This window comes from Carcharodon carcharias, chromosome X (assembly GCF_017639515.1).
Source record: "Carcharodon carcharias isolate sCarCar2 chromosome X, sCarCar2.pri, whole genome shotgun sequence".
Classification (NCBI taxonomy): domain Eukaryota; kingdom Metazoa; phylum Chordata; class Chondrichthyes; order Lamniformes; family Lamnidae; genus Carcharodon; species Carcharodon carcharias.
In genome coordinates, this window is record NC_054507.1 from 6,507,948 (window position 1) to 6,523,646 (window position 15,699).

A 15,699-nucleotide genomic window follows, 5' to 3' on the forward strand; every position below is an offset into this window, starting at 1 on the left:
ACACTCTGGGACTAGGTGTTAAAGTGGGTTATCACACTGTCCTTTCACACTCTGGGACTGGGTGGTAGAGTGGGATATCACACTGTAGTTTCACACTCTGGGACTGAGTGGCATAGTGGGATATCAACTGTCCTTTCACACTCTGGGACTGGGTGGTACAGTGTGTTATCACGCTGTCCTTTCTCATTCTGGGACTGGGGTATAGTGGGTTATCACACTGTCCTTTCACACTCTGGAACTGGTGGCACATGGGTTATCACACTGTCCTTTCACACTCTGGGACTGGGTGGTACAGTGGGTTATCACAGTCTCCTTTCACACTCTGGAACTGGGTGGTATAGTGGGATATCACACTGTCCTTTCACACTCTGGGACTGGGTGGTATAGTGGGATATCACAGTGTCATTTCACACTCTGGGACTGGGTGGTACAGTGGGTTATCACACTGTCCTTTCACATTCTTGGACTGGGTACATCGGGTTATCATACTGTCCTTTTACACTCCGGGACTAGGTGGTACTGTGGGTTATCACACTGTCCTTTCACACTCTGGGACTGGGTGGTACAGTGGGTTATCACACTGTCCTTTCACACTCTGGGACTAGGTGTTAAAGTGGGTTATCACACTGTCCTTTCACACTCTGGGACTGGGTGGTATTGTGGGATATCGCACTTTCCTTTCACACTCTGGGACTGGGTGGTATAGTTGGATATCACGACTGTCCTTTCACACTCTGGGACTGGGTGGTACAGTGTGTTATCACGCTGTCCTTTCTCATTCTGGGACTGGTTATAGTGGGTTATCACACTGTCCTTTCACACTCTGGGACTCGGTGGTACAGTGGGTTATCACAATGTCCTTTCACACTTTGGATCTGGGTGGTATAGTGGGTTATCACACTGTCCTTTCACACTATGGGACTGGTTGTTACAGTGGGTTAACAAACTGTCCTTTCACACTCTGGGACTGGGTGGTATGGTGGGTTATCACTCTGTTCTTGCACACTCTGGGACTGGTTGGTACAGAGGGTTATCAAACTGTCCTTTCACACTCTGGGACTAGGTGGTATAATGGGATATCACTCTTTCCTTTCACACCCTGGGACTGGTTGGTGCAGTGGGTTTTCACACTGTCATTTCACGCCCTGCGACTGGGTGGTACAGTGGGTTATGACACTGTCCTTTCACTCTCTGGGACTGGGTGGTACAGTGTGTCATCACACTGTGTTTTCACACTCTTAGTCTGGGTGGTACAGTGGGTTATCACACTGTCCTTTCACACTCTGGGACGCGGTGGTATAGTGGGTTATCACACTCTCCTTTCACACTCTGGGACTGGGTGGTACAGTGGTTTATCACACTGTCCTTTCACACTCTGGGACTGGGTGGTACAGTGGATTATCACACTGTCCTTTCACTCTCTGGGACTGGGTGGTACAGTGTGTTATCACACTGTCCTTTCACACTCTGGGCTGGCTTATACAGTGAGTTATCACATTGTGCTTTCACACTCTGGGACTGGGTGGTACAGTGGGTTATCACACTGTCCTTTCACACTCTGGGACTGGGTTTTACAGTGGGTTATCACACTCTCCTTTCACACTCTGGGACTGGGTGGTATAGTGAGTTATCACACTGTCCTTTCACACTCTGGTACAGGGTGGTACAGTGTGTTATCACACTGTCCTTTCACATTCTGGGACTGGGTGGTACAGTGGGTTATCACACTGTTCTTTCACACTCTGGGACTGATTTGTACCTTGGGTTATCACACAGTCCTTTCACGCTCTGGGACTGGGTGGTACAGTGGGTTGTCACACAGACTTTTCACACTCTGGGACTGGATGGTACAGTGGGTTATCACACTGTCCTTTCACACTCTGGGACTGGGTGGTGTAGTGTGTTATCACACTGTCCTTTCACACTCTGGGACTGGGTGGTGTAGTGTGTTATCACACTGTCCTTTCACACTGTGGGACTGGGTGGTACAGTGGGTTATCACACTGTCCTTTCACACTCTGGGACTGGGTGGTACAGTGGTTTATCACGCTGTCCTTTCACACTCTGGGACTGGGTGGTATAGGTGGATATCACACTGTCCTTTCACTCTCTTATACTGGGTGGTACAGTGGTTTATCACGCTGTCCTTTCACACTCTGGGACTGGGTGGAAAAGTGGGATATCACACTGTCCTTTCACACTCTGGGACTGGGTGGTATAGTGGGATATCACACTGTCCTTTCACACTCTGGGACTGAGTGGCATAGTGGGATATCACTCTGTAGTTTCACACTCTGGGACTGGGTGGTACAGTGGGTTATCACACTGTCCTTTCACATTCTGGGACTGGGTACATCGGGTTATCACACTGTCCTTTCACACGCTGGGACCTGGTGGTGCTTTGGGTTATCACACTGTCCTTTCACACTCTGGGACTGGGTGGTATAGTGGGTTATCACACTGTCCTTTCACACTCTGGGACTAGGTGGTACAGTGGGTTACCTCACTGTCCTTTCACACTCTGGGACTGGGTGGTATTGTGGGATATCGCACTTTCCTTTCACACTCTGGGACTGGGTGGTATAGTTGGATATCACACTGTCCTTTCACACTCTGGGACTGGGTGGTACAGTGTGTTATCACGCTGTCCTTTCTCATTCTGGGACTGCGTATAGTGGGTTATCACACTGTCCTTTCACACTCTGGGACTCGGTGGTACAGTGGGTTATCACAATGTCCTTTCACACTTTGGATCTGGGTGGTATAGTGGGTTATCACACTGTCCTTTCACACTCTGGGACTGGGTGGTACAGTGGGTTATCACACTGTCCTTTCACACTCTGGACTGGGTGGTACAGTGGGTTATCACACTGTCCTTTCACACTCTGGGACTGGTGGTACAGTGGGTTATCACACTGTCCTTTCACACTCTGGGACTTGGTGGTACAGTGGGTTATCACACTGTCCTTTCACACTCTGGGACTGGGTGGTATAGTTGGTTATCACACTGTCCTTTCACACTCTGGGACTGGTTGGTATAGTTGGTTATCTCATTGTCCTTTCCCACTCTGGGACTGGATACAGTGGGTTATCACACTTAACTTTCACGCTCTGGGACTGGGAGGTTCAGTGGGTTATCACACTGTCCTTTCACACTCTGGGACTGGGTGGTACAGTGGGTTATCACACTGTCCTTTCACACTCTGGGACTGGGTGGTACAGTGGGTTATCACACTGTCCTTTCACACTCTGGGACTGGGTGGTACAGTGGGTTATCACACTGTCCTTTCACACTCTGGGCTGGCTGTACAGTGAGTTATCACATTGTGCTTTCACACTCTGGGACTGGGTGGTACAGTGGGTTATCACACTGTCCTTTCACACTCTGGGACTGGGTTTTACAGTGGGTTATCACACTCTCCTTTCACACTCTGGGACTGGGTGGTATAGTGAGTTATCACACTGTCCTTTCACACTCTGGTACAGGGTGGTGTAGTGTGTTATCACACTGTCCTTTCACACTGTGGGACTGGGTGGTACAGTGGGTTATCACACTGTCCTTTCACACTCTGGGACTGGGTCGTACATTGGGTTATCACACTGTCCTTTTACACTCTGGGACTGTGTTTTACAGTTAGCTATCACACTGTCCTTTCTCACTCTCGGAATGGGTGGTACAGTGGGTTATCACACTGTCCCTTCAGACGCTGGGACTGGGTGCTATAGTGGGTTATCACACGGTCCTTTCACACTCTGGGACGCGGTGGTATTGTGGGTTATCACACTCTCCTTTCACACTCTGGGACTGGGTGGTACAGAGGGTTATCACACTGTCCTTTCACACTCTGGGACTGGGTTGTACATTGGGTTATCACACTGTCCTTTCACACTCTGGGTCTGGGTGTTACAGTGGATTATCACGCTACCCTTTCACACTCTTAGTCTGGGTGGTACGGTGGGTTATCACACTGTCCTTTCACGCTCTGGGACTGGGTGGTGCACTGTGTTATCACACTGTAGTTTCACACTCTGGGACTGGGTGGTACAGTGGGTTATCACACTGTTCTTTCGCACTCTGGTATTGGGTGGTACAGTGGTTTATCACGCTGTCCTTTCACACTCTGGGACTGGGTGGTATAGGTGGATATCACACTGTCCTTTCACTCTCTTATACTGGGTGGTACAGTGGTTTATCACGCTGTCCTTTCACACTCTGGGACTGGGTAGTACAGTGGGTTTTCACAGTCTCCTTTCACACTCTGGAACTGGGTGGTATAGTGGGATATCACACTGTCCTTTCACACTCTGGGACTGAGTGGCATAGTGGGATATCTCTCTGTAGTTTCACACTCTGGGACTGGGTGGTATAGTGGGTTATCACACTGTCTTTTGATACTCTGGGACTGGCTCGTATAGTTGGTTATCACACTGTCATTTCACACTCTGGTACTGGGTGGTACAGTGGGTTATCACACTGTCCTTTCACATTCTGGGACTGGCTACATCGGGTTATCACACTGTCCTTTCACACTCTGGGACCTGGTGGTGCTTTGGGTTATCACACTGTCCTTTCACACTCTGGGACTGGGTGGTATAGTGGGTTACCACACTGTCCTTTCACACTCTGGGACTGGGTGGTATTGTGGGTTATCACACTCTCCTTTCACACTCTGGGACTGGGTGGTACAGTGGGTTATCACACTGTCCTTTCACACTCTGGGACTGGGTTGTACATTGGGTTATCACACTGTCCTTTCACACTCTGGGTCTGGGTGTTACAGTGGATTATCACGCTACCCTTTCACACTCTTAGTCTGGGTGGTACGGTGGGTTATCACACTGTCCTTTCACGCTCTGGGACTGGGTGGTGCACTGTGTTATCACACTGTAGTTTCACACTCTGGGACTGGGTGGTACAGTGGGTTATCACACTGTTCTTTCGCACTCTGGTACTGGGTGGTACAGTGGTTTATCAAGCTGTCCTTTCACACTCTGGGACTGGGTGGTATAGGTGGATATCACACTGTCCTTTCACTCTCTTATACTGGGTGGTACAGTGGTTTATCACGCTGTCCTTTCACACTCTGGGACTGGGTGGTACAGTGGGTTTTCACAGTCTCCTTTCACACTCTGGAACTGGGTGGTATAGTGGGATATCACACTGTCCTTTCACACTCTGGGACTGAGTGGCATAGTGGGTTATCACACTGTCTTTTCATACTCTGGGACTGGCTCGTATAGTTGGTTATCACACTGTCATTTCACACTCTGGGACTGGGTGGTACAGTGGGTTATCACACTGTCCTTTCACATTCTGGGACTGGGTACATCGGGTTATCACACTGTCCTTTCACACTCTGGGACCTGGTGGTGCTTTGGGTTATCACACTGTCCTTTCACACTCTGGGACTGGGTGGTATAGTGGGTTATCACACTGTCCTTTCACACTCTGGGACTAGGTGGTACAGTGGGTTACCACACTGTCCTTTCACACTCTGGGACTGGGTGGTATTGTGGGATATCGCACTTTGCTTTCACACTCTGGGACTGGGTGGTATAGTGGGATATCAGACTGTCCTTTCACACTCTGGGACTGGGTGGTACAGTGTGTTATCACGCTGTCCTTTCTCATTCTGGGACTGGGTATAGTGGGTTATCACACTGTCCTTTCACACTCTGGAACTGGGTGGCACATGGGTTATCACACTGTCCTTTCACACTCTGGGACTGGGTGGTACAGTGGTTTTTCACAGTCTCCTTTCACACTCTGGAACTGGGTGGTATAGTGGGATATCACACTGTCCTTTCACACTCTGGGACTGAGTGGCATAGTGGGATATCTCTCTGTAGTTTCACACTCTGGGACTGGGTGGTACAGTGGGTTATCACACTGTCCTTTCACATTCTGGGACTGGGTACATCGGGTTATCACACTGTCCTTTCACACGCTGGGACCTGGTGGTGCTTTGGGTTATCACACTGTCCTTTCACACTCTGGGACTGGGTGGTATAGTGGGTTATCACACTGTCCTTTCACACTCTGGGACTAGGTGGTACAGTGGGTTACCACACTGTCCTTTCACACTCTGGGACTGGGTGGTATTGTGGGATATCGCACTTTCCTTTCACACTCTTGGACTGGGTGGTATAGTTGGATATCAGACTGTCCTTTCACACTCTGGGACTGGGTGGTACAGTGTGTTATCACGCTGTCCTTTCTCATTCTGGGACTGGGTATAGTGGGTTATCACACTGTCCTTTCACACTCTGGGACTCGGTGGTACAGTGGGTTATCACAATGTCCTTTCACACTTTGGATCTGGGTGGTATAGTGGGTTATCACACTGTCCTTTCACACTATGGGACTGGTTGTTACAGTGGGTTAACAAACTGTCCTTTCACACTCTGGGACTGGGTGGTATGGTGGGTTATCACTCTGTTCTTGCACACTCTGGGACTGGTTGGTACAGAGGGTTATCAAACTGTCCTTTCACACTCTGGGACTAGGTGGTATAATGGGATATCACTCTTTCCTTTCACACCCTGGGACTGGTTGGTGCAGTGGGTTTTCACACTGTCATTTCACGCCCTGCGACTGGGTGGTACAGTGGGTTATGACACTGTCCTTTCACTCTCTGGGACTGGGTGGTACAGTGTGTCATCACACTGCGTTTTCACACTCTTAGTCTGGGTGGTACAGTGGGTTATCACACTGTCCTTTCACACTCTGGGACGCGGTGGTATAGTGGGTTATCACACTCTCCTTTCACACTCTGGGACTGGGTGGTACAGTGGTTTATCACACTGTCCTTTCACACTCTGGGACTGGGTGGTACAGTGGATTATCACACTGTCCTTTCACTCTCTGGGACTGGGTGGTACAGTGTGTTATCACACTGTCCTTTCACACTCTGGGGCTGGCTTATACAGTGAGTTATCACATTGTGCTTTCACACTCTGGGACTGGGTGGTACAGTGGGTTATCACACTGTCCTTTCACACTCTGGGATTGGGTTTTACAGTGGGTTATCACACTCTCCTTTCACACTCTGGGACTGGGTGGTATAGTGAGTTATCACACTGTCCTTTCACACTCTGGTACAGGGTGGTACAGTGTGTTATCACACTGTCCTTTCACATTCTGGGACTGGGTGGTACAGTGGGTTATCACACTGTTCTTTCACACTCTGGGACTGATTTGTACCTTGGGTTATCACACAGTCCTTTCACGCTCTGGGACTGGGTGGTACAGTGGGTTGTCACACAGACTTTTCACACTCTGGGACTGGATGGTACAGTGGGTTATCACACTGTCCTTTCACACTCTGGGACTGGGTGGTGTAGTGTGTTATCACACTGTCCTTTCACACTCTGGGACTGGGTGGTGTAGTGTGTTATCACACTGTCCTTTCACACTGTGGGACTGGGTTGTACAGTGGGTTATCACACTGTCCTTTCACACTCTGGGACTGGGTCGTACAGTGTGTTATCACACTGTCCTTTCACACTCTGGGACTGGGTGGTACAGTTGGTTATCACACTGTCCTTTCACATTCTGGGACTGGGTGGTACAGTTGGTTATCACACTGTCCTTTCACATTCTGCGACTGGGTGGTACAGTCGGTTAACATACTGTCCTTTCACACTCTGAAACTGGGTTGTACTGTGCGTTATCACACTGTCCTTTTACACTCTGGGACTGTGTTTTACAGTTAGCTATCACACTGTCCTTTCTCACTCTCGGAATGGGTGGTACAGTGGGTTATCACACTGTCCCTTCAGACGCTGGGACTGGGTGCTATAGTGGGTTATCACACTCTCCTTTCACCCTCTGGGACTGGGTGGTACAGAGGGTTATCACACTGTCCTTTCACACTCTGGGACTGGGTTGTACATTGGGTTATCACACTGTTCTTTCACACTCTGGGTCTGGGTGTTACAGTGGATTATCACGCTACCCTTTCACACTCTTAGTCTGGGTGGTACGGTGGGTTATCACACTGTCCTTTCACGCTCTGGGACTGGGTGGTGCACTGTGTTATCACACTGTAGTTTCACACTCTGGGACTGGGTGGTACAGTGGGTTATCACACTGTTCTTTCGCACTCTGGTACTGGGTGGTACAGTGGTTTATCACGCTATCCTTTCACACTCTGGGACTGGGTGGTATAGGTGGATATCACACTGTCCTTTCACTCTCTTATACTGGGTGGTACAGTGGTTTATCATGCTGTCCTTTCACACTCTGGGACTGGGTGGTACAGTGGGTTTTCACAGTCTCCTTTCACACTCTGGAACTGGGTGGTATAGTGGGATATCACACTGTCCTTTCACACTCTGGGACTGAGTGGCATAGTGGGATATCTCTCTGTAGTTTCACACTCTGGGACTGGGTGGTATAGTGGGTTATCACACTGTCTTTTCATTCTCTGGGACTGGCTCGTATAGTTGGTTATCACACTGTCATTTCACACTCTGGGACTGGGTGGTACAGTGGGTTATCACACTGTCCTTTCACATTCTGGGACTGGGTACATCGGGTTATCACACTGTCCTTTCACACTCTGGGACCTGGTGGTGCTTTGGGTTATCACACTGTCCTTTCACACTCTGGGACTGGGTGGTATAGTGGGTTACCACACTGTCCTTTCACACTCTGGGACTGGGTGGTATTGTGGGATATCGCACTTTCCTTTCACACTATGGGACTGGGTGGTATAGTGGGATATCACACTGTCCTTTCACACTCTGGGACTGGGTGGTACAGTGTGTTATCACGCTGTCCTTTCTTTTTCTGGGACTGGGTATAGTGGGTTATCACACTGTCCTTTCACACTCTGGGACTCGGTGGTACAGTGGGTTATCACATTCTCATTTCACACTTTGGGACTGGGTGGTATAGTGGGTTATCACACTGTCCTTTCACACTATGGGACTGGTTGTTACAGTGGGTTAACAAACTGTCCTTTCACACTCTGGGACTGGGTGGTATGGTGGGTTATTACTCTGTTCTTGCACACTCTGGGACTCGTTGGTACAGAGGGTTATCAAACTGTCCTTTCACACTCTGGGACTAGGTGGTATAATGGGATATCACTCTTTTCTTTCACACCCTGGGACTGGTTGGTGCAGTGGGTTTTCACACTGTCATTTCACGCCCTGCGACTGGGTGGTACAGTGGGTTATGACACTGTCCTTTCACTCTCTGGGACTGGGTGGTACAGTGTGTCATCACACTGTGTTTTCACACTCTTAGTCTGGGTGGTACAGTGGGTTATCACACTGTCCTTTCACACTCTGGGACGCGGTGGTATAGTGGGTTATCACACTCTCCTTTCACACTCTGGGACTGGGTGGTACAGTGGTTTATCACACTGTCCTTTCACACTCTGGGACTGGGTGGTACAGTGGATTATCACACTGTCCTTTCACTCTCTGGGACTGGGTGGTACAGTGTGTTATCACACTGTCCTTTCACACTCTGGGGCTGGCTTATACAGTGAGTTATCACATTGTGCTTTCACACTCTGGGACTGGGTGGTACAGTGGGTTATCACTCTTTCCTTTCACACTCTGGGATTGGGTGGTACAGTGGGTTATCACACTGTCCTTTCACACTCTGGGACTGGGTGGTACAGTGGGTTATCACACTGTTCTTTCACACTCTGGGACTGATTTGTACCTTGGGTTATCACACAGTCCTTTCACACTCTGGGACTCGGTGGTACAGTGGGTTGTCGCACAGACTTTTCACACTCTGGGACTGGATGGTACAGTGGGTTATCACACTGTCCTTTCACACTCTGTTACTGGGTGGTATAGTGTGTTATCGCACTGTCCTTTCACACTCTGTTACTGGGTGGTATAGTGTGTTATCGCACTGTCCTTTCACACTCTGGTACTGGGTGGTACAGTGTGTTATCACACTGTCCTTTCACACTCTTGGACTGGGTGGTACAGAGGGTTATCACACTGTCCTTTCACACTCTGGGACTGGGTTTTACAGTGGGTTATCACACTGTCCTTTCACACTCTGGGACTGGGTGGTACAGTGGGTTATCACACTGTTCTTTCACACTCTGGGACTGGGTTGTACCTTGGGTTATCACACTGTCCTTTCACACTCTGGGACTGGGTGGTACAGTGGGTTGTCACACTGTCCTTTCACACTCTGGGACTGGGTGGTACAGTGGGTTATCACAGTGTCCTTTCACACTTTGGTACTGGGTGGTACAGTGTGTTATCACACTGTCCTTTCACACTCTGGGACTGGGTGGTGTAGTTTGTTATCACACTGTCCTTTCACACTATGGGACTGGGTGGTACAGTGGGTTATCACACTGTCCTTTCACACTATGGGACTGGGTCGTACAGTGTGTTATCACACTGTCCTTTCACACTCTTGGTCTGGGTGGTATAGTTTCTTATCACACTGTCCTTTCACACTCTCGGACTGGGTGGTATAGTGGGTTATCACACTGTCCTTTCACACTCTGGGATTGTTTGGTACAGTGTGTTATCACACTGTCTTTTCGCACTCTGGGTCTGGGTGGTACAGTGGGTTTTCACAGTGTCCTTTCACACTCTGGGACTGGGTTGTACAGTGGGATATCACACTGTCCTTTCACACTCTGGGACTGTGTGGCATAATGGGTTATCACACTGTGCTTTCACACTCTGGGACGGGGTGATATAGTGGGTTATCACACTTTCATTTCACACTCTGGTACTGGGTGGTACTGTGGGTTATCACACTGTCCTTTCACACTCTGGGACTGGGTTGTACAGTAGGTTATCACACTGTCCTTTCACAATCTGCGACTGTGTGGTACAGTGTGTTATCATACTGTCCTTTCACACTCTGGGACTGGGTGGTACAGTGTGTTATCACACTGTCCTTTCACACTCTGGGACTGGGTGGTACAGTAGGTTATCACACTGTCCTTTCACACTCTGGGACTGGATGGTACAGTGTGTTATCATACTGTCCTTTCACACACTGGGACTGGGTGGTACAGTGGGTTATCACACTTTCGTTTCACACTCTGGGACGGGGTGATATAATGGGTTATCACACTTTCATTTCACACTCTGGGACTGGGTTTTACAGTGGGTTATCACACTGTCATTTCACACTCTGGGACTGGGTGGTATAGTGAGTTATCACACTGTCCTTTCACACTCTGGGACTGGGTGGCATAATGGGTTATCACACTGTTCTTTCACACTCTGGGACTGGATGGTACAGTTGGTTATCACAGTGTCCTTTCACACTCTGGTACTGGGTGGTACAGTGTGTTATCACACTGTCCTTTCGCACTCTGGGACTGTGTGGTGTAGTGTGTTATCACACTGTCCTTTCACACTCTGGGACGCGGTGGTATAGTGGGTTATCACACTCTCCTTTCACACTCTGGGACTGGGTGGTACAGTGGTTTATCACACTGTCCTTTCACACTCTGGGACTGGGTGGTACAGTGGATTATCACACTGTCCTTTCACTCTCTGGGACTGGGTGGTACAGTGTGTTATCACACTGTCCTTTCACACTCTGGGGCTGGCTTATACAGTGAGTTATCACATTGTGCTTTCACACTCTGGGACTGGGTGGTACAGTGGGTTATCACTCTTTCCTTTCACACTCTGGGATTGGGTGGTACAGAGGGTTATCACACTGTCCTTTCACATTCTGGGACTGGGTGGTACAGTGGGTTATCACACTGTTCTTTCACACTCTGGGACTGATTTGTACCTTGGGTTATCACACAGTCCGTTCACACTCTGGGACTCGGTGGTACAGTGGGTTGTCGCACAGACTTTTCACACTCTGGGACTGGATGGTACAGTGGGTTATCACACTGTCCTTTCACACTCTGTTACTGGGTGGTATAGTGTGTTATCGCACTGTCCTTTCACACTCTGTTACTGGGTGGTATAGTGTGTTATCGCACTGTCCTTTCACACTCTGGTACTGGGTGGTACAGTGTGTTATCACACTGTCCTTTCACACTCTTGGACTGGGTGGTACAGAGGGTTATCACACTGTCCTTTCACACTCTGGGACTGGGTTTTACAGTGGGTTATCACACTGTCCTTTCACACTCTGGTACAGGGTGGTACAGTGTGTTATCACACTGTCCTTTCACACTCTGGGACTGGGTGGTACAGTGGGTTATCACACTGTTCTTTCACACTCTGGGACTGGGTTGTACCTTGGGTTATCACACTGTCCTTTCACACTCTGGGACTGGGTGGTACAGTGGGTTGTCACACTGTCCTTTCACACTCTGGGACTGGGTGGTACAGTGGGTTATCACAGTGTCCTTTCACACTTTGGTACTGGGTGGTACAGTGTGTTATCACACTGTCCTTTCACACCCTGGGACTGGGTGGTGTAGTTTGTTATCACACTGTCCTTTCACACTATGGGACTGGGTGGTACAGTGGGTTATCACACTGTCCTTTCACACTATGGGACTGGGTCGTACAGTGTGTTATCACACTGTCCTTTCACACTCTGTGTCTGGGTGGTATAGTGGCTTATCACACTGTCCTTTCACACTCTCGGACTGGGTGGTATAGTGGGTTATCACACTGTCCTTTCACACTCTGGGATTGGGTGGTACAGTGTGTTATCACACTGTCCTTTCGCACTTTGGTGTGGGTGGTACAGTGGGTTTTCACAGTGTCCTTTCACACTCTGGGACTGGGTTGTACAGTGGGATATCACACTGTCCTTTCACACTCTGGGACTGTGTGGCATAATGGGTTATCACACTGTGCTTTCACACTCTGGGACGGGGTGATATATTGGGTTATCACACTTTCATTTCACACTCTGGTACTGGGTGGTACTGTGGGTTATCACACTGTCCTTTCACACTCTGGGACTGGGTTGTACAGTAGGTTATCACACTGTCCTTTCACAATCTGGGACTGGATGGTACAGTGTGTTATCATACTGCCCTTTTACACTCTGGGACTGGGTGGTACTGTGGGTTATCACACTGTCCTTTCACACTCTGGGACTGGGTGGTACAGTAGGTTATCACACTGTCCTTTCACAATCTGGGACTGGATGGTACAGTGTGTTATCATACTGCCCTTTCACACTCTGGGACTGTGTGGTATAGTGGGTTATCACACTTTCGTTTCACACTCTGGGACGGGGTGATATAATGGGTTATCACACTTTCATTTCACACTCTGGGACTGGGTTTTACAGTGGGTTATCACACTGTCATTTCACACTCTGGGACTGGGTGGTATAGTGAGTTATCACACTGTCCTTTCACACTCTGGGACTGGGTGGCATAATGGGTTATCACACTGTTCTTTCACACTCTGGGACTGGATGGTACAGTTGGTTATCACAGTGTCCTTTCACACTCTGGTACTGGGTGGTACAGTGTGTTATCACACTGTCCTTTCGCACTCTGGGACTGTGTGGTGTAGTGTGTTATCACACTGTCCTTTCACACTATGGGACTGGGTGGTACAGTGGGTTATCACACTGTCCTTTCACACTATGGGACTGGGTCGTACAGTGTGTTGTCACACTGTCCTTTCACACTCTGGGACTGGGTGGTACAGTTGGTTAACATACTGTCCTTTCACACTCTGAAATTGGGTTGTACTGTGCGTTATCACACTGTCCTTTTACACTCTGGGACTGGGTTGTACAGTTAGCTATCACACTGTCCTTTCACACTCTGGGAATGGGTGGTACCGTGGGTTATCACACTGTCGCTTCAGACGTTCGGACTGGGTGCTATAGTGGGTTATCACACTGTCCTTTCACACTTTGGTACGCGGTGGTATAGTGGGTTATCACACTCTCCTTTCACACTCTGGGACTGGGTGGTACAGTGGTTTATCACACTGTCCTTTCACACTCTGGGACTGGGTGGTACAGTGGATTATCACACTGTCCTTTCACTCTCTGGGACTGGGTGGTACAGTGTGTTATCACACTGTCCTTTCACACTCTGGGGCTGGCTTATACAGTGAGTTATCACATTGTGCTTTCACACTCTGGTACTTGGTCGTACAGTGGGTTATCACTCCTTTCACACTCTGAGATTGGGTGGTATAGTGGGTTATCACACTGTATTTTCACACTCTGGGACTGGGTGGTACAGAGGGTTATCACACTGTCATTTCACACTCTGGGACTGGGTTTTACAGTGGGTTATCACACTGTCCTTTCACACTCTGGGACTGGGTGGTATAGTGAGTTATCACACTGTCCTTTCACACTCTGGTACAGAGTGGTACAGTGTGTTATCACACTGTCCTTTCACACTCTGGGACTGGGTGGTACAGTGGGTTATCACACTGTTCTTTCACACTCTGGGACTGATTTGTTCCTTGGGTTATCACACTGTCCTTTCACGCTCTGGGACTGGGTGGTACAGTGGGTTGTCACACAGACTTTTCACACTCTGGGACTGGATGGTACAGTGGGTTATCACACTGTCCTTTCACACTCTGTTACTGGGTGGTATAGTGTGTTATCGCACTGTCCTTTCACACTCTGGGTCTGGGTGTTACAGTGGATTATCACGCTACCCTTTCACACTCTTAGTCTGGGTGGCACAGTGGGTTATCACACTGTCCTTTCATGCTCTGGGACTGGGTGGTGCACTGTGTTATCACACTGTAGTTTCACACTCTGGGACTGGGTGGTACAGTGGTTATCACACTGTTCTTTCGCACTCTGGTACTGGGTGGTACAGTGGTTTATCACGCTGTCCTTTCACACTCTGGGACTGGGTGGTATAGGTGGATATCACACTGTCCTTTCACTCTCTTATACTGGGTGATACAGTGGTTTATCACGCTGTCCTTTCACACTCTGGGACTGGGTGGTACAGTGGGTTTTCACAGTGTCCTTTCACACTCTGGAACTGGCTGGTATAGTGGGATATCACACTGTCCTTTCACACTCTGGGACTGAGTGGCATAGTGGAATATCTCTCTGTAGTTTCACACTCTGGGACTGGGTGGTATAGTGGGTTATCACACTCTCTTTTCACACTCTGGGACTGGCTCGTATAGTGGGTTATCACACTGTCATTTCACACTCTGGGACTGGGTGGTACAGTGGGTTATCACACTGTCCTTTCACATTCTGGGACTGGGTACATCGGGTTATCACACTGTCCTTTCACACTCTGGGACCTGGTGGTGCTTTGGGTTATCACACTGTCCTTTCACACTCTGGGACTGGGTGGTATAGTGGGTTTTCACACTGTCCTTTCACACTCTGGGACTAGGTGGTACAGTGGGTTACCACACTGTCCTTTCACACTCTGGGACTGGGTGGTATAGTGGGATATCGCACTTTCCTTTCACACTCTGGTCTGGGTGGTATAGTGGGATATCAGACTGTCCTTTCACACTCTGGGATTGGGTGGTACAGTGTGTTATCACACTGTCCTTTCACACTCTGGGTCTGGGTGGTACAGTGGGTTATCACAGTGTCCTTTCACACTCTGGAACTGGCTGGTATAGTGGGATATCACACTGTCCTTTCACACTCTGGGACTGAGTGGCATAGTGGGATATCACTCTGTAGTTTCACACTCTGGGACTGGGTGGTACAGTGGGTTATCACACTGTCTTTTCACACTCTGGGACTGGCTCGTATAGTTGGTTATCACACTGTCATTTCACACTCTGGGACTGGGTGGTACA